Raw genomic sequence first — 27,484 nt, forward strand, 5'->3', positions numbered from 1 at the left:
TTCGTCCTTCAGGAGGCCCTGACTGACGCGAGGAGGAGCCGGAGGCAGGCGGTCGTCGCGTGGCTGGACCTATCCAACGCGTTTGGATCGATCCCGCACGCGACGATCCGCCGTGCTCTGGCTGGAGCGGCGGTGCCTAAGGGCCTCATAAACATATGGGGCTCGATGTACGACGGCTGCACTACGCGTGTGCGCACCGCCGAGGGGTTCACCGCGCCCATCCCCATACGCTCCGGAGTACGCCAGGGTTGTCCGCTAAGCCCTATTATTTTTGACCTCGCGATCGACTCGGTGCTGCGTGCAGCCACCGATGTCGACGCGGGGTATCGTATGTTTAACAACAGGTTTAGTGTGTTGGCTTACGCGGACGACATTGCACTCCTGACAGAGACTCCGGAGAGTATGAGGAGACTGCTTAATGCAGTGGAGACTGAAGCGGCGTCGGTGGGTTTGCGGTTCAACCCTGCCAAATGCGCCACCCTGCACATCGGCACGGGTGGTTGCGGCAGGGTTCTGCCGACGTCGTTCAGCATCCAGGGCCAACCGGTGCGTCATCTGGCAGAGGGTGAGCCTTACACCCACCTCGGTGTTCCGACGGGATTCTCGGTCGACCGGACGCCCTACGCCACCATCGGGGACCTCCTCTCGGACGTTCGCGCGGTGGATCGCGCCCTCCTCGCCCCGTGGCAGAAGTGTGACGTACTTGGGACCTTTATCCTACCAAGGCTGGATTTTCTGCTGCGGGGAGCCAGTGTGGAGAAGCGTCCCCTCACGGCCGCGGATCTCGCGATTCGAAGATTCGCGAAGTCCTGGCTGAATCTCCCCCAGCGTGCCAGCGCGGAGGGGGTCTACATGCCCCCGCGATGGGGGGGGTGTGGACTCCTTCCGTTGGCTGACCTGGCGGACGTCCTGTCGGTGGCACACGCCTTCCGTATGCTTACGGCTGGCGATGCCACCGTCAGGCGTCTCGCCTGGGAATCACTGACGGGGGTGGTTCAGCGCAGGACCGGCCACGCCCCTGATTGCGAGACGATCGCCGCCTTCCTTTCTGGCTCGCAGGAAGGAAGGCTGAGGGGCGGAGGGGAGAAATCCCTCTGGTCGAGGGCGCGGAATGCCGCGCGGAGGCTGTCCGAGCGGTTGTCTCTGCGGTGGCGGTGGGTGCCGGAGACCGAGGAAATGATCGTGGAGTGCCGAGGACCCAGAGGTGCCGCGGTTAAGATCCCGCCTGGAGCGCGTAACCAGGTGGTGAATCGGTTGCGCTCAGCTGTAGCCGAGCACTACGCGGAGCGATTGCTCAGGAAACCCGACCAAGGTAAGGTCTTCGAGGTGTCGTCGCGAGTGCCAGTGAGCAATCACTTCGTTCGCGGCGGCAGCTTCACCCGCTTCGCCGACTGGCGCTTTATTCATCGAGCGCGTCTCGATGTCCTTCCCCTCAACGGCGCGCGGCGTTGGGGGGACGGCGATAAGCGCTGTCGGCGATGCGGGGAGGTATCGGAGACCTTACCACATGTGCTCGGTCACTGCGGCGTCCATGCTGCCGCAATACAGCTGAGGCACAATGCCGTATTGCACCGCCTCTGGAAGGCTTGCCGTCTGCCGGGCGACAAACGGGTCAACCAGCGGATTGAGGGCATCGACGGGGAACTTGGTGAGCTACGGCCTGATCTCGTGATCAGGCACGAGCTCTCCAAGAGTGTCGTCATATGCGACGTCACGGTGCCCTTCGAAAACCGCTGGATGTCTTTCGAGGAAGCCAGGGGGAGGAAAATCGCCAAGTACTCCCCCCTGGCTGAGGAGCTCCAGCGGCGGGGGTACCGTGTCCTCGTGACGGCCTTCGTCGTCGGTGCTCTCGGGTCGTGGGATCCGAGAAACGAGGCTGTCCTGAGGGTGCTGCGGATTGGCGGTCCGTATGCCTCTATGATGCGGCTGTTGATCGTCTCGGATACCATCCGCTGGTCGAGGGACATTTATGTGGAGCACGTGTCCGGCGTCCGCCAGTACCAAGCTCCCTCTCGCCCCGCTGGTGATGGGATGCTCGCGACGCCGCCTCGGGCCGTCCGCCGGCGCTGGGCCGCCACGGAAGAAGTTGCGACGCGATGCGTATCGCCGTGAGTGTGAATGTCGCGTAACTTATTTTTGTCCTCGTCTTGGCCCCCCTTTTTATCCAAGCGGGCAGGAGCGGCCGATGTCCACATCTCTGTATTATAGTTCATCTTTTAATCTTTAAGCTCAATCTATTATCATTTATATGTATTCTTTTTATTTTATTACTATATTATTTTATTATTTTATTACGTTATTATTCTGTTATTTTCTTATTATCTTGTTATTTTTTTTCGTGAGATGTGGTCGGGCCTCCTGCCCGCCTCTCATTAGTGTCTGGACACCGTTTTATTTTCCTATACATATATTTTTATTGCCTGGACTGTATGTTTTTATCTTCTGTTTCCCTGTATTGTTATCTATTCTTTTTTATTTATTTATTTTTATTTATTATCTATTTATTTGTAGTTATTTTCATTATTACCTTATTTATTTATATTTATTTTATCTTGCTCTTTTTTCTGTGGGGCCATGAATGTTCGAGTGTGTGTGCCGCGTGAATCATATTGTATTTTAAGCGAGGGTGAATGTGTCGCGTTGACTTTGTCTATTTTACTTATTAAGTACTGCCGCGCGCGCGCCCTCGGGGTCTTTTATCGTTTAACTTTCTTATCTGTGATACACCCCGAGGGCCGCCAAGTATTGTTAATTGCGTCATCCCCCCAGCATGCGAGCTGGGGGGATAGTCTAGTTTCTATTTTGCGCACGCTGGCGGGGAGCGACCCCGCCAGCTAAATTAGTTACAGTGCCCACAAGGCGGGGGGGGCAATTGTCCCCCGCCCATATATTATTTAAGTCTGCGCGCGGCCTAGCCGCTTATCTTTGTATCCACCCCGGAGGGTGTGATGCCCTCCGGGGAACATTAGTTAAAATAAAGGTGTGCTAATCTGTTCTTATCAGCTTAATATCTGATACAGTCTCCATAGGAGACTCAGAATATTAAACTGATTTTTGAGACCTGGCGGGTGCACGGAGCTTGCTCCGACCCTGCCGCGGGTCGGCTCCGCATTGCAGTACCGTGGAGTTCGGCCCAGTGCACGGGGAAAAGCGCATTTTAATTAGTATTATCGCTTTTAATTATCCCAGAGCACCGGCCAGGTCGCAAGAATCGGTGAAACCGCGAAGTTGGTGTTTTCGGTGAAGTGCGCGTGTTCTGAGTCTCCCGGGCCCTCGGTGCGTCATCCAGTGGGTAAGCCTGACTACTCCACGTCATCGGGTAAGTACTTGGTCCATCGGCTCACTTAGAGTATCATAAGACTGGTCGCATCGCAGAATTTTACCTGAAAAACGGCATAAATTAATTTCGCGAAACTTCTCTCTCCGGCCGCTCCTAGCACGTTCTGACGCAACTATTTATATGTTCTTTGTTTTATATTTTACTGTATTGACCATATTTTAACTATTAACTTATTTATTTATTACATTTTATAATACTTGACATAATTTTGTATATGGTTGCAAGTGCTGAGAGTTGTACGTGGAGCGCCGCGCATGACTCATATTCTATAATTTTAACACGTTAACATAGTTCTATTTTATTATTCCTGACTTGTCTTCTGTTTAACTTATTTATTTATTGTATATTTTACATAACTGACCATCGAATTGATTTATTATATTGTGCAGAGGACTCGTTAATTTTGAAGTGAAAGCAAATGTCACCTTGATGAGTCATGCTAGATAATGTTCAAATGTGCCGTTGTATTAATTTATTAAAATTGTTGTATAAATCCATGTATAGCGTTCTTTGTTTATTTGATATTTATTTCCTTATTTATTTAATTATTTATTATTAGATTGCGGTGTGATACAGTCTGTGATACATATAGGTTAGACAGCAGCAGTGACAGCTATACATATCTATCTTAATTTTAATTTAATAAATTTATAGTACAATATTCACGTCACTAGCTTCAATCCACTGTTATTAAGTCAACTGTCTAACCATACACTGTTTTTATAATAAATATCACATCTAGTGAGCACCTCACTTTGGCTGAGTAGAGTGAGTCGATGACCAGTACTGCCACATATGCATGGGCCCATATATATAAATAAGTGCTGCAGGCGTTTGCATTCCTCTCCGCGCGTAGAATAGGCTGCTGCAGTCGCTCCACATTGCACTGCACTCCAGACTGATTGCACTATATTGTCCAGCATCTCACTGTGGCAGCTGTCGAGAAAGAATATCAGATAGTATAACTCTAACTATATATATTAAAATATATACATAAATAGCATAATTGGCATTGTTATAATCATTGCAGTTAACGGTATGAAAAACGGAAATCATTATCAATTTTGTATATATATATATAAACTGTAATACATGAAGTGTCAGATTGAGTGATAGGTTAGGTGTCAGATGTGGATCTGGATGTGGTGAGAATCTGCTAAAATTACATGTTTGCTTATATCAATTTACTAGTTTCTAAAATCCTTAACTTATTTATATACAATTTATCTTAATAGTTCAATAATAATACACATCTTATATACATATATACACACAGCGCAGTTCACATCGATGCAATAGTTAATGTAATTTCTTGGCAATAATTCTCGTCACTTGTCTCGTTGTCCATCTGCTAGTCGTCCCATCGTTGTGTTGCTGGTCTGTTTATCTATTTATCTATCTATTTTATTTATTCTATTTATATATTTATTATTTTATCCACATGACATCTGTAATAGAAAATTTTATTAATATGACGCAACACAGCAGACTATTATAAAGACTGACACATAACCATTTTATACTTACCATCGTTTTATTCACCTGACATTCTATTATTTATTATTTTTATACATCTGACGGTGCAGTGACATGATACATGTATATATTAATCCGCTCGCATAACCTGAAAGCAGTGTCACGGTGAGATCATATATATATAGGACTGATTATTAATAATAAAATAATTGAAATACTTAGCTGGACGGAGCGGCTGCCTATTAACTAATTAATTATTATAATACGTAGTGCACGCAGCGTGCGGAGGGTGCAACCTGCAGCGCGCGGAGACAATCAGTGTTGGGCCTACACTCCACGTGCGGCATTTAAATATCGCTTCCTCGTGTTGATACGGCCGGCCGACTATCCACGATACCCGTGGGCGGCCGTTATTAATTAATTAAATAATATTCACTGCACTCGCACTGCACCGCTGTCACTCGCGCGTATTTACTTCTTGCGACGCGTACTGCGCGGTTCGCTAGAGTGGCAGCACGCAGTGCGAGTTTAAGCCGCACGTGGCGCCGCCTGCCTTAAGCCGCGTTCTCGTGTCACATAGTGATAAAGGCGGGCGGTGAAAGTCCGGCGTGGGGACTATATATTACTGCTATTTAGAGGCCCGCGAGCATTAATATCATATTTTTGAACGCCCTCGCGCCATATTAAGTACCTAGTTACTTTTTAGTAACTCTTTCGAACGGCGCGAGGGGCTTAAGGTTTTTGCATATTCCGCGTGGGTAAACCACGCGGAATCAATATTAATTATTAAATTCCGAGCTCGCGGGCAGATTTTCATTAAAATTTGAACTCCCCAGCCGGACAGTCTTAGCTCGGGGTACTAGTTAGGTTTAGTTTGTAAGTCGAGTGTGCGTGTGCGCGATTGGCCGAGAAGCGATTTCGCGTTTTTGTTTACCGCGTCGCAACTTCGTGTTAGTTCGCGCGTGCGCAGTGGTAGTGGCGGTATCCGCGAGTGCCACCAATAGTTTTTAGACTTCTCGTGGACGGTGTTGGCGGCCCCAAATAATTTTTTATACTTACCTTTATCTAGATTAATTTTGTCGGGGCCGCCTGCGAACGAATATGTCGAGTCCACGGGAAGTCCTTATCAATTACCCGCTCCCCGCGACCTATAGATGCCCACGGTGCTGGCTGAGCGAGTCGGCACCGTCGCGGGTAAAGGGGGAGTATTGCGACTCGGGGCACTTATTAAAACATTTGCGGAAATGCCACCCCGGAGACACGGTGTGGTACGCGTGTGGCGTGTGCGGCCTCAGGGGCACGGGACATTACCCGCTGAGGACGGTGAAAGCGCACTATGAGGCCGAGCACGCCCAGTCTCCGCGGGTGGACGCCCCGGGTCCGAGCACTCGCGGAACCGATGTGAATAGTGGCAGTGACGGTGAAAGCGGTGTGACGCGTGAAACTAGTGCGGCGAGCGCGACTGCGCGATCGACGGCGGCGGCCGACGGACTGACGCGGCGCAGGGCCGCTGATCCGCGGCCACCCAGATTGCGCTCCACCGCCACCCCATCGTCAACAACAGTGCCAGCACCATCGGCCAACGAGACGTCCCCCTCATACGCGGCCGTAACAGCGGGCACAACGGCGACGAAGAGGTCGTCGCCGGTGACCAGCGGTGCCCGCGGAGCGGCCGCCACAAGGAGAGCCGCGCCCCGCCTATCACCAACATCCGGAGGAGGAGCCGCCGCGAGGAGGACAACGAGGACGACGACCGCCGCTTCAACAAGTAAGTGTCGAGTGTTGTCGGTAAATAGAGTAGACGCGCCCATCCGTATGGCCACCACCACCGGCGCGGCGCCCGCGGTGCCCAGTGCATCGCGGTCGACCGCGCGCGGCCAGCCAACCACAGCGCGGCCCGCGGTGCGAGGGGCACCGCGAGCGAGCACGCGCGTGGTGGCCAAACAGCCGCCCGCGGCAAGGTCGACGCGCGTCCCCTCCCAAACTCCATCACCACCCGGAGCATCCAGCGACGCCAATTCCAGCGGCGAGTTATTCGCATTTGGGAGGGGAGCAGCGAGGAAGAGGCCGCCCGTGGCCCGCAGCCCACCTCAACAGGCACGGGCGGCAGGCGTGTCGACCGAGAAGAGCGGCTCCGCGCCTAGGCTGAGACCATCCCCCCCTGTCCTCCGCAAGAGGGTGGTTCACTCGCCACCCTTGAGCGGAGGAACACCCACGTTCGGCGGTGAGGGGGGGCCACGCAACATGAGCCTGCAGCGATCACCCGGCATAACACCACCGGTGGCCAGGACTTCCCCACCGGTGGTTACGAGGACGCCACCGCCGACTACATCCGCGGCGGTGGCAGAGGTAGCGGCAACAACAGCAGCAGCGATCAGCCGGGTGATCGCGGTCTCAGCCGAGAAGATCGCGGAGATAGCGCGGCGGGAGATGGGCGGCGTGACGTCGCGGAGCGCGGGGGGACCTGTACAGCGAACACCCCCGGAGAGACCCCCCGCGCGGGTCCCCAGCCTGCCGCAGAACACCCGCGGCAGTCCAACGGGGACCCCACCGTGGGCCACGCCATCGGCCTACCCCGCGACGTCCATACCGGCAACGCTGACGACATGCACGGTGACGACGTCGGTGTGCGGCGGACCGGTGATGTCCGCCGGTTCCGCCGCCGGGGAGTGGCACACACCAGCCGTACGCCACTCCCCTCCCCAGCCAGCGAGGGGAACGTCACCGTGCACGGCGGTCGTGCGAAGGACGCCCCCAATCGCGCCAACACCACCATCGGCCGAGGGGGCAGCAGCAGCGAGGCGGCAGCGGGGTGCGGCCATCGCAACGCCACCACCAGCGACCAGCGAGGGGGTCCAGCTGGGTGGCGAGTGGAGAGTGCAACTGGGGAGAAGAGCGTTGAGGCGCCGCTCGAGCGGCAGTTCCGTCGGCTCCGTGTCGCCGGCGACATCGGGGCCGCGTGAGTCGCGGGTCACACCGCCACCAGCGCCGGCGGTAGATGGAAACAACAACGCGAGGACGGCCCACAAGTCTCCACAACCCACAAGTGAGGCGGCGGCTCGTCGCGGGACATCGCTGGCGGAGCGCGAGGGAGATACCCGGGACGGTACTGGAGATGAGGTGAGTGCCGTACATCCGTGTGCTCCCGTGAATGTCCGCGGTGTAATGGCTCGGCGACGCGCGCGAGCGTCCGTCGTGGCGCCCCGTGAGGAAGGCGGGGCGTCTCCGGCCTCTGTCGGTGGAAGGGGGGGTGGGCGACGAGGTCGCGAGCCGCGACTCGCCGACGTCGCGGGCGGTCAGCCGTCGCGCCGCCAACCGGCGCCTGTTCCCGCAGCGATGCGGGTCAGGCGTGAGCGGTTGGCTGCGCGCGACGAGCTGGCCGCCCGGGCGCCGGCGGTCGCTACGCGCGCCGAACTGGAGGCGTTCGCGACGGAAGTCGCGGCGTTCTTCGGGGAGGTCGTCGCGGACAGGGCTCGAGGCGCCGCCGCCGATTCCCAAGGACGTCCAGCTCGGTCGCGTGAGGCGGGGTCGCGGCGGGGGGCGAGGGGGGGTGTCGGTCCGGAGGGAGAGGGCGCCAGTGGCGAGGGGTCGGCACCGGCCGGCCCCTCTGCGTCGGGAGAAGCACGCGGGGACTGGGTGCGTGAGGCCAAGCGCTTGCAGGCGCTCTACAGGGCGAATCGCCGCAAGGCGGTGCGAGAGGTGCTCCAGGGGCCTGCCGACTCGTGCCAGGTGCCGAGACGTCGGGTTCAGGAGTACTTCGAGCGCCTGTACCGCGGCGAGGAGTTCCTGGCGGGCTCCGGCGTGGAAGCCGAGCGCACTGACCCCTCGGGTTCGCGCGAGGAGTTCGCGTATCTCCTGGATCCCTTCACGGAGCGAGAGGTGGACCGTCGGCTCCGGCGTATGAACAACTCTGCGCCGGGTCCCGACGGCGTCACCTACCGTGACCTCCGTGGGGCGGATCCGGGTACGCGGCTCCTCACAGCAATTTGTAATTGCTGCTTGCGGCTCGAGGCAGTCCCCGCGTCCTGGAAGACCTCCAGCACGATACTTGTGCACAAGAAAGGAGACCGGGGCATGCTGGAGAACTGGCGCCCTCTCGCTTTGGGAGACACCGTCCCCAAACTCTTCGCCGCGATTCTCGCCGATCGTCTGACCGACTGGGCGGTCGCCAACCACCGACTTAGTCCCGCCCAGAAGGGCTTCCTGAGGGACGAGGGATGCTTCGAGCACAATTTCGTCCTTCAGGAGGCCCTGACTGACGCGAGGAGGAGCCGGAGGCAGGCGGTCGTCGCGTGGCTGGACCTATCCAACGCGTTTGGATCGATCCCGCACGCGACGATCCGCCGTGCTCTGGCTGGAGCGGCGGTGCCTAAGGGCCTCATAAACATATGGGGCTCGATGTACGACGGCTGCACTACGCGTGTGCGCACCGCCGAGGGGTTCACCGCGCCCATCCCCATACGCTCCGGAGTACGCCAGGGTTGTCCGCTAAGCCCTATTATTTTTGACCTCGCGATCGACTCGGTGCTGCGTGCAGCCACCGATGTCGACGCGGGGTATCGTATGTTTAACAACAGGTTTAGTGTGTTGGCTTACGCGGACGACATTGCACTCCTGACAGAGACTCCGGAGAGTATGAGGAGACTGCTTAATGCAGTGGAGACTGAAGCGGCGTCGGTGGGTTTGCGGTTCAACCCTGCCAAATGCGCCACCCTGCACATCGGCACGGGTGGTTGCGGCAGGGTTCTGCCGACGTCGTTCAGCATCCAGGGCCAACCGGTGCGTCATCTGGCAGAGGGTGAGCCTTACACCCACCTCGGTGTTCCGACGGGATTCTCGGTCGACCAGACGCCCTACGCCACCATCGGGGACCTCCTCTCGGACGTTCGCGCGGTGGATCGCGCCCTCCTCGCCCCGTGGCAGAAGTGTGACGTACTTGGGACCTTTATCCTACCAAGGCTGGATTTTCTGCTGCGGGGAGCCAGTGTGGAGAAGCGTCCCCTCACGGCCGCGGATCTCGCGATTCGAAGATTCGCGAAGTCCTGGCTGAATCTCCCCCAGCGTGCCAGCGCGGAGGGGGTCTACATGCCCCCGCGATGGGGGGGGTGTGGACTCCTTCCGTTGGCTGACCTGGCGGACGTCCTGTCGGTGGCACACGCCTTCCGTATGCTTACGGCTGGCGATGCCACCGTCAGGCGTCTCGCCTGGGAATCACTGACGGGGGTGGTTCAGCGCAGGACCGGCCACGCCCCTGATTGCGAGACGATCGCCGCCTTCCTTTCTGGCTCGCAGGAAGGAAGGCTGAGGGGCGGAGGGGAGAAATCCCTCTGGTCGAGGGCGCGGAATGCCGCGCGGAGGCTGTCCGAGCGGTTGTCTCTGCGGTGGCGGTGGGTGCCGGAGACCGAGGAAATGATCGTGGAGTGCCGAGGACCCAGAGGTGCCGCGGTTAAGATCCCGCCTGGAGCGCGTAACCAGGTGGTGAATCGGTTGCGCTCAGCTGTAGCCGAGCACTACGCGGAGCGATTGCTCAGGAAACCCGACCAAGGTAAGGTCTTCGAGGTGTCGTCGCGAGTGCCAGTGAGCAATCACTTCGTTCGCGGCGGCAGCTTCACCCGCTTCGCCGACTGGCGCTTTATTCATCGAGCGCGTCTCGATGTCCTTCCCCTCAACGGCGCGCGGCGTTGGGGGGACGGCGATAAGCGCTGTCGGCGATGCGGGGAGGTATCGGAGACCTTACCACATGTGCTCGGTCACTGCGGCGTCCATGCTGCCGCAATACAGCTGAGGCACAATGCCGTATTGCACCGCCTCTGGAAGGCTTGCCGTCTGCCGGGCGACAAACGGGTCAACCAGCGGATTGAGGGCATCGACGGGGAACTTGGTGAGCTACGGCCTGATCTCGTGATCAGGCACGAGCTCTCCAAGAGTGTCGTCATATGCGACGTCACGGTGCCTTTCGAAAACCGCTGGATGTCTTTCGAGGAAGCCAGGGGGAGGAAAATCGCCAAGTACTCTCCCCTGGCTGAGGAGCTCCAGCGGCGGGGTTACCGTGTCCTCGTGACGGCCTTCGTCGTCGGTGCTCTCGGGTCGTGGGATCCGAGAAACGAGGCTGTCCTGAGGGTGCTGCGGATTGGCGGTCCGTATGCCTCTATGATGCGGCGGTTGATCGTCTCGGATACCATCCGCTGGTCGAGGGACATTTATGTGGAGCACGTGTCCGGCGTCCGCCAGTACCAAGCTCCCTCTCGCCCCGCTGGTGATGGGATGCTCGCGACGCCGCCTCGGGCCGTCCGCCGGCGCTGGGCCGCCACGGAAGAAGTTGCGACGCGATGCGTATCGCCGTGAGTGTGAATGTCGCGTAACTTATTTTTGTCCTCGTCTTGGCCCCCCTTTTTATCCAAGCGGGCAGGAGCGGCCGATGTCCACATCTCTGTATTATAGTTCATCTTTTAATCTTTAAGCTCAATCTATTATCATTTATATGTATTCTTTTTATTTTATTACTATATTATTTTATTATTTTATTACGTTATTATTCTGTTATTTTCTTATTATCTTGTTATTTTTTTTCGTGAGATGTGGTCGGGCCTCCTGCCCGCCTCTCATTAGTGTCTGGACACCGTTTTATTTTCCTATACATATATTTTTATTGCCTGGACTGTATGTTTTTATCTTCTGTTTCCCTGTATTGTTATCTATTCTTTTTTATTTATTTATTTTTATTTATTATCTATTTATTTGTAGTTATTTTCATTATTACCTTATTTATTTATATTTATTTTATCTTGCTCTTTTTTCTGTGGGGCCATGAATGTTCGAGTGTGTGTGCCGCGTGAATCATATTGTATTTTAAGCGAGGGTGAATGTGTCGCGTTGACTTTGTCTATTTTACTTATTAAGTACTGCCGCGCGCGCGCCCTCGGGGTCTTTTATCGTTTAACTTTCTTATCTGTGATACACCCCGAGGGCCGCCAAGTATTGTTAATTGCGTCATCCCCCCAGCATGCGAGCTGGGGGGATAGTCTAGTTTCTATTTTGCGCACGCTGGCGGGGAGCGACCCCGCCAGCTAAATTAGTTACAGTGCCCACAAGGCGGGGGGGGCAATTGTCCCCCGCCCATATATTATTTAAGTCTGCGCGCGGCCTAGCCGCTTATCTTTGTATCCACCCCGGAGGGTGTGATGCCCTCCGGGGAACATTAGTTAAAATAAAGGTGTGCTAATCTGTTCTTATCAGCTTAATATCTGATACAGTCTCCATAGGAGACTCAGAATATTAAACTGATTTTTGAGACCTGGCGGGTGCACGGAGCTTGCTCCGACCCTGCCGCGGGTCGGCTCCGCATTGCAGTACCGTGGAGTTCGGCCCAGTGCACGGGGAAAAGAGCATTATATTCTTTTCGATCGTATTCGATTACCCCAGAGCACGGGCCAGGTCTCAATAATCGGTAAATCCGCGAAATCGGTGTTTTCTGTGAAGTGCGCGCGTTCTGAGTCTCCCGGGCCCTCGGTGCGTCATCCAGTGGGTAAGCAGGACTGCTCCACGTCATCGGGTAAGTACTTGGTCCATCGGCTCACTTAGTATATCGTATGACTGGTCACATCGCAGAATTTTATCTGAAAAAACGGCAAAATTAATTTCGCGAAACTTCTCTCTCCGGCCGCTCTTAGCACGTTCTGACGCGACTATGTATATGTTCTTTGTTTTATATTTTACTGTATTGACCATATTTTAACTATTAACTTATTTATTTATTCATTTTAAACATCTGACATAATTTTGTATATAGTTGCAAGTGCTGAGAGAGTACGTTGAGTGCCGCGCATGACTCATATTTCACAATTTTTACCATCTTGACTTGTCTCCCGTTTAATTTATTTATTTATTTATTCTTATTTTATATAATCGATTATTGAATCAATTTCAATTATTGCACGTGAGACTCGTTAATTTTAAAGTGAAAACATAAATGTACCTGTCACCTTGATGAGTCATGTTAGATATTGCTGTGTAGAATGTTCGAATGTGCCGTTGTATCTATTTATTAAAATTGTTGAATAAATTTATGTACAGTGTTCCCTATCTATTGGATATTTATTTATTTATTTGTTCATCTATTTAACTATTTATTATTTGATTGCGGTGTGATACAGTCTGCGATACATATAGGTTAGACAGCAGTGGCAGATGTACATATTTAATCTGATAAATTTACTATATAATTTCTATGTCACTAGCTTCAATTAATCGTCTCTAAGCCAACTGTCTAACCATACACTCTTTTTACACTAAATATCACGTATAGTGAGCACCTCACTTTGGCTGCGTAGAGTGAGTCGATGACCAGTACTGCCACATATGCATGGGCCCATATAATAAGTGCTGCAGGCGTTCGCATTTCTCTCCGCGTATAGAATAGGCTGCTGCAGCTGCTCCACATTGCATCTTGTTCCAGGAATAACGCATTATATTGTCCAGCATCTCACTGTGGCAGCTGTCGAGAAAGAATTTCATATAAAATAATTCTAACTATATACATTTAAATATACATATAAAGCACATAATTGGCAGGCATCACTATACCTGCTGTTTGTAAATAAACGGCCACTGCATAACAAGAGCCTAAATTACTGTTAATCTCATGTATCATATATTAAATTTTAGAGTATTAGCTGTCAAAGTAAATGTGAGGTTAGATGTCAGATGTGGATGTAGATGTGATGAGGATTTGCTAGAATTATATGTGTATATATTATTATTTCATTCATTATTTTAAATCTTTAACCTATTTATTTGCAATTCATCCGGACCATTCGATAAATATCATACATTTTATATACATATACACACACAGCGCAGTCTCCATCGATGAAGTAGCCTGTGAAGCATCTTAGCTATAATCCTTGTTACTTGTCACGTTGTCCGTCTGCTGGTCGTTCCATCGTGCTGTTCATCTATTTATTTATTTATTTAGCTATCTATTTTATTTTATTTATATATTTATTATTTTACCTGCATGACATCTGCAACAGAAAATTTTATCAATATGACACAGCGCGGCGAGCGATTATAAAGACTGACAATAATTTTATACTTAACATCTTTTTTATCCACCTGACATATTATTTATTTATTTATTTTATTTATCTGACGGGGCAGTGGCCGGATGCGCACATATGTACATTAATCGGTGTGCATAACCTGGAAGCAGTGTCACAGTGAGATCACATCTATAAGACTGATTATTAATATTTAAACATTTGGAATACTTAGCTGGACGGAGCGGCTGCCTGCTAATTAATTAATTATTATAATAGGTAGTGCGCGCAGCGTGCGGAGGGTGCAACCTGCAGCGCACGGAGACAATCAGTGTTGGGCCTACACTCCACGTGCGGCATTTAAATATCGCTTCCTCGTGTTGATACGGCCGGCCGACTATCCACGATACCCGTGGCCGGCCGTTGTTAACTAATTAACAATCTTTCACTGCACTCGCACTGCACCGCTGTCACTCGCGCGTATTTACTCCTTGCGACGCGTACTGCGCGGTTCGCTAGAGTGGCAGCACGCAGTGCGAGTTTAAGCCGCACGTGGCGCCGCCTGCCTTAAGCCGCGTTCTCGTGTTGTATAGTGATAAAGGCGGGCGGTGAAAGTCTGGCGTGGGGACGATATATTATCGCTATTTAGAGGCCCGCGAGCAATAATATCATATTTTTGAACGCCCTCGCGCCATATTAAATTACCTAGTTACTTTTTAGTAACTTTTTCAAACGGCGCGAGGGGCTTAAGGTTTTCGCATATTCCGCGTGAGCAAATCACGCGGAATCTAAATTTATTGATAAATCTCGAGCTCGCGGGCGGATTTTCACTGAAATTTTACTCCCCAGCCGGATAGTCTTAGCTCGGGGTATTAGTTAGGTTTAGTTTATAAGTCGAGTGTGCGTGTGCGCGATTGGCCGAGAAGCGATTTCGCGTTTTTGTTTACCGCGTCGCAACTTCGTGTTAGTTCGCGCGTGCGCAGTGGTAGTGGCGGTATCCGCGAGTGCCACCAATACTTTTTAGACTTCTCGTGGACGGTGTTGGCGGCCCCAAATAATTTTTTTATACTTACCTTTATTTAGTTTAATTTTGCCGGGGCCGCCTGCGAACGAATATGTCAAGTCCACGGGAAGTCCTTATCAATTACCCGCTCCCTGCGACCTATAGATGCCCACGGTGCTGGCTAAGCGAGTCGGCACCGTCGCGGGTAAAGGGGGAGTATTGCGACGCGGGGCATCTACTCAAACATTTAAGGAAATGCCACCCCGGAGACACTGTATGGTATGCGTGTGGCGTGTGCGGCTTCAGAGGCACGGGATGTTACCCGCAAAGAACGGTTAAGGCGCATTATGAGGCCGAGCACGCCCAGTCTCCGCGGGTGGATGCCCCGGGTCCGAGCACTCGCGGAACCGAAGTGAATAGTGGCAGTGACGGTGAAAGCGGTGTGACGCGTGAAACCAGTGCGGCGAGCGCGACTGCGCGATCGACGGCGGCGGCCGACGGACTGACGCGGCGCAGGGCCGCTGATCAGCGGCCACCCAGATTGCGCTCCACCGCCACCCCATCGCCAACAGCAGTGCCAACACCACCGGCCAATGAGACGTCCCCCTCATACGCGGCCGTAACAGCGGGCACAACGGTGACGAGGAGGTCGTCGCCGGTCACCAGCGGTGCCCGCGGAGCGGCCGCCATCAGGAAAGCCGCGCCCCGCCTATCACCAACGTCCGGAGGAGGAGGAGCCGCTGCGAGGAGAACGACGAGGACGACGACCGCCGCTTCAACAAGTAAGTGTCGAGTGTTGTCGGTAGATAAAGTAGACGCGCCCATCCGTATGGCCACCACTACCGGCGCGGCGCCCGCGGTGCCCAGTGCATCGCGGTCGACCGCGCGCGGCCAGCCAACCACAGCGCGGCCCGCGGTGCGAGGGGCACCGCGAGCGAGCACGCGCGTGGTGGCCAAACCGCCGCCCGCGGCAAGGTCGACGCGCGTCCCCTCCCAAACTCCATCACCATCCGGAGCATCCAGCGACGCCAACTCCAGCGGCGAATTATTCGCGTTTGGGAGGGGAGCAGCGAGGAAGAGGCCGCCCGTGGCCCGCAGCCCACCTCAACAGGCACGGGCGGCAGGCGTGTCGACTGAGAAGAGCGGCTCCGCGCCTAGGCTGAGACCATCCCCCCCCCTGTCCTCCGCAAGAGGGTGGTTCACTCGCCACCCTTGAGCGGAGGAACACCCACGTTCGGCGGTGAGGGGGGGGCCACGCAACATGAGCCTGCAGCGATCACCCGGCATAACACCACCGGTGGCCAGGACTTCCCCACCGGTGGTTACGAGGACGCCACCGCCGACTACATCCGCGGCGGTGGCAGAGGTAGCGGCAACAACAGCAACAGCGATCAGCCGGGTGATCGCGGTCTCAGCCGAGAAGATCGCGGAGATAGCGCGGCGGGAGATGGGCGGCGTGACGTCGCGGAGCGCGGGGGGACCTGTACAGCGAACACCCCCGGAGAGACCCCCCGCGCGGGTCCCCAGCCTGCCGCAGAACACCCGCGGCAGTCCAACGGGGACCCCACCGTGGGCCACGCCATCGGCCTACCCCGCGACGTCCATACCGGCAACGCTGACGACATGCACGGTGACGACGTCGGTATGCGGCGGGCCGGTGATGTCCGCCGGTTCCGCCGCCGGGGAGTGGCACACACCAGCCATACGCCACTCCCCTCCCCAGCCAGCGAGGGGAACGTCACCGTGCACGGCGGTCGTGCGAAGGACGCCCCCAATCGCGCCAACACCACCATCGGCCGAGGGGGCAGCAGCAGCGAGGCGGCAGCGGGGTGCGGCCATCGCAACGCCACCACCAGCGACCAGCGAGGGGGATCAGCTGGGTGGCGAGTGGAGAGTGCAACTGGGGAGAAGAGCGTTGAGGCGCCGCTCGAGCGGCAGTTCCGTCGGCTCCGTGTCGCCGGCGACATCGAGGCCGCGTGAGTCGCGAGTCACACCGCCACCGGCGCCGGCGGTAGATGGAAACAACAACGTGAGGACGGCCCACAAGTCTCCACAACCCACAAGTGAGGCGGCAGCTCATCGCGGGACATCGCTGGCGGAGCGCGAGGGAGATACCCGGGACGGTACTGGAGATGAGGTGAGTGCCGTACATCCGTGTGCTCCCGTGAATGTCCGCGGTGTAATGGCTCGGCGACGCGCACGAGCGTCCGTCGTGGCGCCCCGTGAGGAAGGCGGGGCGTCTCCGGCCTCTGTCGGTGGAAGGGGGGGTGGGCGACGAGGTCGCGAGCCGCGACTCGCCGACGTCGCGGGCGGTCAGCCGTCGCGCCGCCAACCGGCGCCTGTTCCCGCAGCGATGCGGGTCAGGCGTGAGCGGTTGGCTGCGCGCGACGAGCTGGCCGCCCGGGCGCCGGCGGTCGCTACGCGCGCCGAACTGGAGGCGTTCGCGACGGAAGTCGCGGCGTTCTTCGGGGAGGTCGTCGCGGACAGGGCTCGCGGCGCCGCCGCCGATTCCCAAGGACGTCCAGCTCGGTCGCGTGAGGCGGGGTCGCGGCGGGGGGCGAGGGGGGGTGTCGGTCCGGAGGGAGAGGGCGCCAGTGGCGAGGGGTCGGTACCGGCCGGCCCCTCTGCGTCGGGAGAAGCACGCGGGGACTGGGTGCGTGAGGCCAAGCGCTTGCAGGCGCTCTACAGGGCGAATCGCCGCAAGGCGGTGCGAGAGGTGCTCCAGGGGCCTGCCGACTCGTGCCAGGTGCCGAGACGTCAGGTTCAGGAATACTTCGAGCGCCTGTACCGCGGCGAGGAGTTCCTGGCGGGCTCCGGCGTGGAAGCCGAGCGCACTGACCCCTCGGGTTCGCGCGAGGAGTTCGCGTATCTCCTGGATCCCTTCACGGAGCGAGAGGTGGACCGTCGGCTCCGGCGTATGAACAACTCTGCGCCGGGTCCCGACGGCGTCACCTACCGTGACCTCCGTGGGGCGGATCCGGGTACGCGGCTCCTCACAGCAATTTGTAATTGCTGCTTGCGGCTCGAGGCGGTCCCCGCGTCCTGGAAGACCTCCAGCACGATACTTGTGCACAAGAAAGGAGACCGGGGCATGCTGGAGAACTGGCGCCCTCTCGCTCTGGGAGACACCGTCCCCAAGCTCTTCGCCGCGATTCTCGCCGATCGTCTGACCGACTGGGCGGTCGCCAACCGCCGACTTAGTCCCGCCCAGAAGGGCTTCCTGAGGGACGAGGGATGCTTCGAGCACAATTTCGTCCTTCAGGAGGCCCTGACTGACGCGAGGAGGAGCCGGAGGCAGGCGGTCGTCGCGTGGCTGGACCTGTCCAACGCGTTTGGATCGATCCCGCACGCGACGATCCGCCGTGCTCTGGCTGGAGCGGCGGTGCCTAAGGGCCTCATAAACATATGGGGCTCGATGTACGACGGCTGCACTACGCGTGTGCGCACCGCCGAGGGGTTCACCGCGCCCATCCCCATACGCTCCGGAGTACGCCAGGGTTGTCCGCTAAGCCCTATTATTTTTGACCTCGCGATCGACTCGGTGCTGCGTGCAGCCACCGATGTCGACGCGGGGTATCGTATGTTTAACAACAGGTTTAGTGTGTTGGCTTACGCGGATGACATTGCACTCCTGACAGAGACTCCGGAGAGTATGAGGAGACTGCTCAGCGCAGTGGAGACTGAAGCGACGTCGGTGGGTTTGCGGTTCAACCCTGCCAAATGCGCCACCCTGCACATCGGCACGGGTGGTTGCGGCAGGGTTCTGCCGACGTCGTTCAGCATCCAGGGCCAACCGGTGCGTCATCTGGCAGAGGGTGAGCCTTACACCCACCTCGGTGTTCCGACGGGATTCTCGGTCGACCAGACACCCTACGCCACCATCGGGGACCTCCTCTCGGACGTTCGCGCGGTGGATCGCGCCCTCCTCGCCCCGTGGCAGAAATGTGACATACTCGGGACCTTCATCCTACCGCGCCTAGATTTTCTGCTGCGGGGAGCCAGTGTGGAGAAGCGTCCCCTCACGGCCGCGGATCTCGCGATTCGAAGATTCGCGAAGTCCTGGCTGAATCTCCCCCAGCGTGCCAGCGCGGAGGGGGTCTACATGCCCCCGCGATGGGGGGGGTGTGGACTCCTTCCGTTGGCTGACCTGGCGGACGTCCTGTCGGTGGCACACGCCTTCCGTATGCTTACGGCTGGCGATGCCACCGTCAGGCGTCTCGCCTGGGAATCACTGACGGGGGTGGTTCAGCGCAGGACCGGCCACGCCCCTGATTGCGAGACGATCGCCGCCTTCCTTTCTGGCTCGCAGGAGGGAAGGCTGAGGGGCGGAGGGGAGAAATCCCTCTGGTCGAGGGCGCGGAATGCCGCGCGAAGGCTGTCCGAGCGGTTGTCTCTGCGGTGGCGGTGGGTGCCGGAGACCGAGGAAATGATCGTGGAGTGCCGAGGACCCAGAGGTGCCGCGGTTAAGATCCCACCTGGAGCGCGTAACCAGGTGGTGAATCGGTTGCGCTCAGCTGTAGCCGAGCACTACGCGGAGCGATTGCTCAGGAAACCCGACCAAGGTAAGGTCTTCGAGGTGTCGTCGCGAGTGCCAGTGAGCAATCACTTCGTTCGCGGCGGCAGCTTCACCCGCTTCGCCGACTGGCGCTTTATTCATCGAGCGCGTCTCGATGTCCTTCCCCTCAACGGCGCGCGGCGTTGGGGGGACGGCGATAGGCGCTGTCGGCGGTGCGGGGAGGTATCGGAGACCTTACCACATGTGCTCGGTCACTGCGGCGTCCATGCTGCCGCAATACAGCTGAGGCACAATGCCGTATTGCACCGCCTCTGGAAGGCTTGCCGTCTGCCGGGCGACAAACGGGTCAACCAGCGGATTGAGGGAATCGACGGGGAACTTGGTGAGCTACGGCCTGATCTCGTGATCAGGCACGAGCTCTCCAAGAGTGTCGTCATATGCGACGTCACGGTGCCTTTCGAAAACCGCTGGATGTCTTTCGAGGAAGCCAGGGGGAGGAAAATCGCCAAGTACTCCCCCCTGGCTGAGGAGCTCCAGCGGCGGGGGTACCGTGTCCTCGTGACGGCCTTCGTCGTCGGTGCTCTCGGGTCGTGGGATCCGAGAAACGAGGCTGTCCTGAGGGTGCTGCGGATTGGCGGTCCGTATGCCTCGATGATGCGGCGGTTGATCGTCTCGGATACCATCCGCTGGTCGAGGGACATTTATGTGGAGCACGTGTCCGGCGTCCGCCAGTACCAAGCTCCCTCTCGCCCCGCTGGTGATGGGGTGCTCGCGACGCCGCCTCGGGCCGTCCGCCGGCGCTGGGCCGCCACTGAAGAAGTTGCGACGCGTCGCGTATCGCCGTGAGTGTGAATGTCGCGTAAATTATTCTTGTCCTCGTCTTGGCCCCCCTTTTTTTTATCCAAGCGGGCAGGAGCCGCCGATGTCCACATATCCATATTATAATTTATCTTCTAATTTGTTAAGCTTAACTTATTATTGTTTGTATTTATTTTTCCTATTTTTATTACTTTTTTATTTTTATTATTTTAATTATCTTGTTATTTATTTTCTTTTTATTCATGAGATATGTGGACGGGCCTCCTGCCCGCCTCTTGTTAGTATCCGGACACTTTTTATTTTTCTATGTATATATTTTATTGCCCGGACCGCATGTTTTTATCTCCCTGTGTAATTTTATCTATTCTTTGTTATTTATTCTTATTTATTATTTTATTTTTTATTTTTATTTTTATCTTTATTTTTATTTTATTTATTTACATTTATTTATTTATTTTCTTTTCTGTGGGGCCATGAATGTTCGAGTGTGCGTGCCGCGTGAATCATATTGTATCTTAGGCGAGTGTGAATGTGTCGCGTTGACTTTATTTATTTTATTTATCTACTAAGTATTGCCGCGCGCGCGCCCTCGGGGTCTTTTATCTTTTAACCTTCCTATCTGTGATACACCTCGAGGGCCGCCGACACCTGTGTCATCCCCCCAGCACGCGAGCTGGGGGGATAGTTTAATTTTAATATGCGCATGCTGGCGGGGAGCGACCCCGTCAGCCCCACTAGTTTTAGTGCCCACAAGGCGGGGGGGGCTATTGCCCCCCGCCAATATAGTATTTTAGTTTTGCGCGCGGCCTAGCCGCTTTTCCTCTGTATCTACCCCGGGGGGTGAGATGCCCTCCGGGGAACATTCTTTAAAATAAAAGTGTGCTAATCTGTTCTTATCAGCTTAATATCTGATACAGTCTCCATAGGAGACTCAGAATATTAAACTGATTTTTGAGACCTGGCGGGTGCACGGAGCTTGCTCCGACCCTGCCGCGGGTCGGCTCCGCATTGCAGTACCGTGGAGTTCGGCCCAGTGCACGGGGAAAAGCGCATTTTAATTAGTATTATCGCTTTTAATTATCCCAGAGCACCGGCCAGGTCGCAAGAATCGGTGAAACCGCGAAGTTGGTGTTTTCGGTGAAGTGCGCGTGTTCTGAGTCTCCCGGGCCCTCGGTGCGTCATCCAGTGGGTAAGCCTGACTACTCCACGTCATCGGGTAAGTACTTGGTCCATCGGCTCACTTAGTGTATCATAAGACTGGTCGCATCGCAGAATTTTACCTGAAAAACGGCATAAAATTATTTTCGCGAAACTTCTCTCTCCGGCCGCTCTTAGCACGTTTTAACGCGACTATTTATATGTTCTTTGTCTTATATTTTATTGCATTGACCGTATTTTATTGTTAAACTTATTTATTTATTTCATTTTATAATACTTGACATAATTTCATATAGTTGCAAGTGCTGAGAGTAGTACGTTGAGTGCCGCGCATGACTCATATTTCACAATTTTTACCATCTTGACTTGTCTCCCGTTTAATTTATTTATTTATTCTTATTTTATATAACCGACTGAACTAATTTTAATGTTAATTATTGCACGTGAGACTTGTTAATCTTGAGGTGAAAGCACAAATGTACCTGTCACCTTGATGAGTCATGCTAGATATTGTTATATAGAATGTGCCGTTAATTTAATTTAATCTATTGAGATTGTGCAATAAATTCATATACAGTGTTCCCTGTTTTATTTGATATTAATTTATGTATCTATTTATTTATTCGTTATGTAATTATTTATTATCAGATTGTGGTGTGATACAGTCTGTGGTACATATAGGTTAGACAGCAGCAGTGACAGCTGTACATATCTATTTTAATTTTAATTTAATGAATCTATAGTACAATATTCACGTCACTTGCTTCAATCCACTGTTATTAAGTCAACTGTCTAACCATACACTGTTTTTATAATAAATATCACATCTAGTGAGCACCTCACTTTGGCTGAGTAGAGTGAGTCGATGACCAGTACTGCCACATATGCATGGGCCCATATATATAAATAAGTGCTGCAGGCGTTTGCATTCCTCTCCGCGCGTAGAATAGGCTGCTGCAGTCGCTCCACATTGCACTGCACTCCAGACTGATTGCACTATATTGTCCAGCATCTCACTGTGGCAGCTGTCGAGAAAGAATATCAGATAGTATAACTCTAACTATATATATTAAAATATATACATAAATAGCATAATTGGCATTGTTATAATCATTGCAGTTAACGGTATGAAAAACGGAAATCATTATCAATTTTGTATATATATATATAAACTGTAATACATGAAGTGTCAGATTGAGTGATAGGTTAGGTGTCAGATGTGGATCTAGATGTGGTGAGAATCTGCTAAAATTACATGTTTGCTTATATCAATTTACTAGTTTCTAAAAATCCTTAACTTATCTATATACAATTTAGCTTAATAGTTCAATAATAATACACATCTTATATACATATATACACACAGCGCAGTTCACATCGATGCAATAGTTAATGTAATTTCTTGGCAATAATTCTCGTCACTTGTCTCGTTGTCCATCTGCTGGTCGTCCCATCGTTGTGTTGCTGGTCTGTTTATCTATTTATCTATCTATTTTATTTATTCTATTTATATATTTATTATTTTATCCACATGACATCTGTAATAGAAATTTTATCAATATGACGCAACACAGCCGACTATTATACAAACTGACACATAACCATTTTATACTTACCATCTTTCTATCCACCTGACATATTATTTATTTATTTATTTCTTTTATCCATCTGACGGTGCAGTGGCTGGATGCACATGTGTTAATCTGCATAACCTGCAAGCAGTGTCACAGTGAGATCGCATATAAGACTGATTATTAATAATAAAATAATTGTAATACTTAGCTGGACGGAGCGGCTGCCTGTTAATTAATTATTTATCACAATAGATAGTGCACGCAGCGTGCGGAGGGTGCAACCTACAGCGCGCGGAGACGGTCAGTGTTGGGCCTACACTCCACGTGCGGCATTTTAGATTATCACTTGTTCGTGCATATACGGCCGGCCGATTATCCACGATACCCGTGGCCGGCCGTTGTTAACTAATTAACAATTGTTCACTGCACTCGCACTGCGCCGCTGTCACTCGCGCGTATTTACTTCTTGCGACGCGTACTGCGCGGTTCGCTAGAGTGGCAGCACGCAGTGCGAGTTTAAGCCGCACGTGGCGCCGCCTGCCTTAAGCCGCGTTCTCGTGGTATATAGTGATAAAGGAGGGCGGTGAAAGTCCGGCGTGGGGACTACATATTATTGTTATTTAGAGGCCCGCGAGCATTAATATCATATTTTTGAACGCCCTCGCGCCATATTAAATACCTAGTTACTTTTTAGTAACTTTTTTGAAAGGCGCGAGGGGCTTAAGGTTTTCGCATATTCCGCGTGAGCAAATCACGCGGAATCTAAATTTATTGATAAATCTCGAGCTCGCGGGCGGATTTTCACTGAAATTTTACTCCCCAGCCGGACAGTCTTAGCTCGGGGTATTAGTTAGGTTTAGTTTATAAGTCGAGTGTGCGTGTGCGCGATTGGCCGAGAAGCGATTTCGCGTTTTTGTTTACCGCGTCGCAACTTCGAGTTAGTTCGCGCGTGCGCAGTGGTAGTGACGGTACCCGCGAGTGCCACCAATAGTTTTTAGACTTCTCGTGGACGGTGTTGGCGGCCCCAAATAATTTTTTTTTTTTTTTTTTTTTTTTTTTTTTATACTTACCCTTATTCAGTTTAATTTTGTCGGGGCCGCCCACGAACGAACATGTCGAGTCCGCGGGAAGTCCTTATTAATTACCCGCTCCCCGCGACCTACAGATGCCCACGGTGCTGGCTAAGCGAGTCAGCGCCGTCGCGGGTAAAGGGGGAGTATTGCGACTCGGGGCATTTACTGAAACACTTGCGAAAATGCCACCCCGGAGACACGGTATGGTACGCGTGTGGCGTGTGCGGCCTCAGGGGCACGGGACATTACCCGCTGAGAACGGTGAAAGCGCACTATGAGGCCGAGCACGCCCAGTCTCCGCGGGTGGACGCCCCGGGTCCGAGCACTCGCGGAACCGAGGTGAATAGTGGCAGTGACGGTGAAAGCGGTGTGACGCGTGAAACCAGTGCGGCGAGCGCGACTGCGCGATCGACGGCGGCGGCCGACGGACTGACGCGGCGCGGGGCCGCTGATCCGCGGCCACCCAGATTGCGCTCCACCGCCACCCCATCGCCAACAGCAGTGCCAACACCACCGGCCAATGAGACGTCCCCCTCATACGCGGCCGTAACAGCGGGCACAACGGTGACGAAGAGGTCGTCGCCGGTCACCAGCGGTGCCCGCGGAGCGGCCGCCACAAGGAAAGCCGCGCCCCGCCTATCACCAACATCTGGAGGAGGAGCTGCTGCGAGGAGAACGACGAGGACGACGACCGCCGCTTCGACAAGTAAGTGTCGAGTGTTGTCGGTAAATAGATTAGACGCGCCCATCCGTATGGCCACCACTACCGGCGCGGCGCCCGCGGTGCCCAGTGCATCGCGGTCGACCGCGCGCGGCCAGCCAACCACAGCGCGGCCCGCGGTGCGAGGGGCACCGCGAGCGAGCACGCGCGTGGTGGCCAAACCGCCGCCCGCGGCAAGGTCGACGCGCGTCCCCTCCCAAACTCCATCACCACCCGGAGCATCCAGCGACGCCAATTCCAGCGGCGAGTTATTCGCGTTTGGGAGGGGAGCAGCGAGGAAGAGGCCGCCCGTGGCCCGCAGCCCACCTCAACAGGCACGGGCGGCAGGCGTGTCGACTGAGAAGAGCGGCTCCGCGCCTAGGCTGAGACCATCCCCCCCCTGTCCTCCGCAAGAGGGTGGTTCACTCGCCACCCTTGAGCGGAGGAACACCCACGTTCGGCGGTGAGGGGGGGCCACGCAACATGAGCCTGCAGCGATCACCCGGCATAACACCACCGGTGGCCAGGACTTCCCCACCGGTGGTTACGAGGACGCCACCGCCGACTACATCCGCGGCGGTGGCAGAGGTAGCGGCAACAACAGCAACAGCGATCAGCCGGGTGATCGCGGTCTCAGCCGAGAAGATCGCGGAGATAGCGCGGCGGGAGATGGGCGGCGTGACGTCGCGGAGCGCGGGGGGACCTGTACAGCGAACACCCCCGGAGAGACCCCCCGCGCGGGTCCCCAGCCTGCCGCAGAACACCCGCGGCAGTCCAACGGGGACCCCACCGTGGGCCACGCCATCGGCCTACCCCGCGACGTCCATACCGGCAACGCTGACGACATGCACGGTGACGACGTCGGTATGCGGCGGGCCGGTGATGTCCGCCGGTTCCGCCGCCGGGGAGTGGCACACACCAGCCATACGCCACTCCCCTCCCCAGCCAGCGAGGGGAACGTCACCGTGCACGGCGGTCGTGCGAAGGACGCCCCCAATCGCGCCAACACCACCATCGGCCGAGGGGGCAGCAGCAGCGAGGCGGCAGCGGGGTGCGGCCATCGCAACGCCACCACCAGCGACCAGCGAGGGGGATCAGCTGGGTGGCGAGTGGAGAGTGCAACTGGGGAGAAGAGCGTTGAGGCGCCGCTCGAGCGGCAGTTCCGTCGGCTCCGTGTCGCCGGCGACATCGAGGCCGCGTGAGTCGCGAGTCACACCGCCACCGGCGCCGGCGGTAGATGGAAACAACAACGTGAGGACGGCCCACAAGTCTCCACAACCCACAAGTGAGGCGGCAGCTCATCGCGGGACATCGCTGGCGGAGCGCGAGGGAGATACCCGGGACGGTACTGGAGATGAGGTGAGTGCCGTACATCCGTGTGCTCCCGTGAATGTCCGCGGTGTAATGGCTCGGCGACGCGCACGAGCGTCCGTCGTGGCGCCCCGTGAGGAAGGCGGGGCGTCTCCGGCCTCTGTCGGTGGAAGGGGGGGTGGGCGACGAGGTCGCGAGCCGCGACTCGCCGACGTCGCGGGCGGTCAGCCGTCGCGCCGCCAACCGGCGCCTGTTCCCGCAGCGATGCGGGTCAGGCGTGAGCGGTTGGCTGCGCGCGACGAGCTGGCCGCCCGGGCGCCGGCGGTCGCTACGCGCGCCGAACTGGAGGCGTTCGCGACGGAAGTCGCGGCGTTCTTCGGGGAGGTCGTCGCGGACAGGGCTCGCGGCGCCGCCGCCGATTCCCAAGGACGTCCAGCTCGGTCGCGTGAGGCGGGGTCGCGGCGGGGGGCGAGGGGGGGTGTCGGTCCGGAGGGAGAGGGCGCCAGTGGCGAGGGGTCGGTACCGGCCGGCCCCTCTGCGTCGGGAGAAGCACGCGGGGACTGGGTGCGTGAGGCCAAGCGCTTGCAGGCGCTCTACAGGGCGAATCGCCGCAAGGCGGTGCGAGAGGTGCTCCAGGGGCCTGCCGACTCGTGCCAGGTGCCGAGACGTCAGGTTCAGGAATACTTCGAGCGCCTGTACCGCGGCGAGGAGTTCCTGGCGGGCTCCGGCGTGGAAGCCGAGCGCACTGACCCCTCGGGTTCGCGCGAGGAGTTCGCGTATCTCCTGGATCCCTTCACGGAGCGAGAGGTGGACCGTCGGCTCCGGCGTATGAACAACTCTGCGCCGGGTCCCGACGGCGTCACCTACCGTGACCTCCGTGGGGCGGATCCGGGTACGCGGCTCCTCACAGCAATTTGTAATTGCTGCTTGCGGCTCGAGGCGGTCCCCGCGTCCTGGAAGACCTCCAGCACGATACTTGTGCACAAGAAAGGAGACCGGGGCATGCTGGAGAACTGGCGCCCTCTCGCTCTGGGAGACACCGTCCCCAAGCTCTTCGCCGCGATTCTCGCCGATCGTCTGACCGACTGGGCGGTCGCCAACCGCCGACTTAGTCCCGCCCAGAAGGGCTTCCTGAGGGACGAGGGATGCTTCGAGCACAATTTCGTCCTTCAGGAGGCCCTGACTGACGCGAGGAGGAGCCGGAGGCAGGCGGTCGTCGCGTGGCTGGACCTGTCCAACGCGTTTGGATCGATCCCGCACGCGACGATCCGCCGTGCTCTGGCTGGAGCGGCGGTGCCTAAGGGCCTCATAAACATATGGGGCTCGATGTACGACGGCTGCACTACGCGTGTGCGCACCGCCGAGGGGTTCACCGCGCCCATCCCCATACGCTCCGGAGTACGCCAGGGTTGTCCGCTAAGCCCTATTATTTTTGACCTCGCGATCGACTCGGTGCTGCGTGCAGCCACCGATGTC

General features: G+C 55.6%; 1 long non-coding RNA gene and 3 pseudogenes across 15 annotated transcripts in view; 3 read left to right on the forward strand and 1 right to left on the reverse strand.

Annotated features, from left to right (window-relative positions):
* LOC105433212 (uncharacterized) overlaps positions 1 to 23,287 on the reverse strand; it is a 29,202-nt gene extending 5,915 nt beyond the window's left edge. Inside the window, exons 1-4 of one of the 15 annotated variants that reach the window (XR_016140036.1) lie at positions 13,669 to 13,874; positions 13,400 to 13,423; positions 13,134 to 13,310; positions 155 to 3,383 (exon numbers count right to left, since the gene is read on the reverse strand). This is a non-coding gene — a long non-coding RNA (uncharacterized LOC105433212). Of the gene's footprint in view, positions 1 to 154; positions 3,384 to 3,496; positions 4,277 to 11,849; positions 12,433 to 12,790; positions 13,311 to 13,399; positions 13,548 to 13,645; positions 14,079 to 21,586; positions 22,376 to 22,702; positions 22,889 to 22,966 lie in introns of those variants that run through there. The other 14 variants (XR_016140035.1, XR_016140031.1, XR_016140039.1 and 11 more) reach the window with 14 other exon arrangements.
* Positions 2,965 to 3,142, forward strand: LOC148935865 (U2 spliceosomal RNA; annotated as a pseudogene).
* LOC148935866 (U2 spliceosomal RNA) lies at positions 12,014 to 12,191 on the forward strand (annotated as a pseudogene).
* Positions 21,054 to 21,231, forward strand: LOC112552222 (U2 spliceosomal RNA; annotated as a pseudogene).
* Positions 23,288 to 27,484: the final 4,197 nt, after the last annotated feature.

The sequence above is a fragment of the Pogonomyrmex barbatus genome, unplaced genomic scaffold, assembly GCF_055798465.1.
Source record: "Pogonomyrmex barbatus isolate J1 unplaced genomic scaffold, ASM5579846v1 scaffold32, whole genome shotgun sequence".
NCBI lineage: Eukaryota > Metazoa > Arthropoda > Insecta > Hymenoptera > Formicidae > Pogonomyrmex > Pogonomyrmex barbatus.